The sequence below is a fragment of the Silene latifolia genome, chromosome 9, assembly GCF_048544455.1.
Source record: "Silene latifolia isolate original U9 population chromosome 9, ASM4854445v1, whole genome shotgun sequence".
Taxonomy (NCBI): Eukaryota; Viridiplantae; Streptophyta; class Magnoliopsida; order Caryophyllales; family Caryophyllaceae; genus Silene; species Silene latifolia.
This window is the reverse complement of record NC_133534.1, coordinates 54,631,556-54,632,470: the sequence shown is the minus strand read 5'-3', so window position 1 is coordinate 54,632,470 and position 915 is coordinate 54,631,556. Positions and strand designations below refer to the sequence as shown.

At 41.6% G+C, this 915-nt stretch overlaps 1 non-coding gene across 1 annotated transcript; it reads left to right on the top strand.

The window, feature by feature from the left end:
- The first annotated feature begins 202 nt into the window (after positions 1–202).
- LOC141603218 (small nucleolar RNA R71) lies at positions 203–309 on the top strand. The gene has a single exon (XR_012525109.1). It is a non-coding gene; the product is annotated as a small nucleolar RNA R71 (small nucleolar RNA).
- Positions 310–915: the final 606 nt, after the last annotated feature.

Below are 915 nucleotides of genomic sequence, written 5' to 3'. Positions count from 1 at the left end.
GGAGTCCACTTCATGCTTTCCTCCTCTAGTAGCCTTGCGAGGTCTACTATATTGTGAGTTATGGACCGCCATTTCCTCAATCTTGTTCCATGTTTGATTGTCATCAACTTCGGTGAACATTCCATTTGATCCCATGTTGAGAATGTTCCTTGAATCCTCATATAAACCGTTCCAAAATTGTTGTACCAAGAACCATTCGCTAAGTCCATGGTGAGGACATGAGCGACAAATTCCCTTGAACCGCACCCAAGCTTCATACAAAGATTCTTCATCCCTTTGCTTAAAATTCGTAATTTGAGCTCTTAGCATGTTAGTCTTTTCCGGTGGATAGAATTTTTTGTAGAAAGCTAGAGCCTACTTCTTCCAAGAATCTATTCCGAGGGTGGCCTTGTCAAGGCCCTTCAACCATTGTTTCGCGGTGCCGATTAGAGAAAAAGGAAATAAGACCCATCTAATTTGGTCTTGAGTCACACCGGTTTGAGAGATTGCATCACAATAGTCGCAAAAGGTTTCCATATGAGAATGAGGGTCTTCACTAGGCATCCCCCCAAATTGGCTCCTTTCGACTAATTGGATAAAGGCGGATTTGGCAATAAAATTTCCGGTTAGATGTTGTGGTGTAGGAGTACCATTGGGTAGGTTCTCCTCGGTGGGTACGGAATGTGACGAGAATTTAGGCATTGTAGGTTGATTTTGTGGGGTATTGTGTAATGGGTTCTCCTCTCCTTCTATTGCGAAAAGGTTGATGAACTCAATAGTTGGTTGAACAACTTCACTAATACCTCTCAAATTCCTCCTAGCAAATCTCCTATTGTTCGTCAAGGTTCTTTCAATTTCACGGTCAAAAGGTAACAAATCACCTTGTGACCTTCTAGACATGCAAAATATCAAACAACTCGAAAACAATTAGAACAA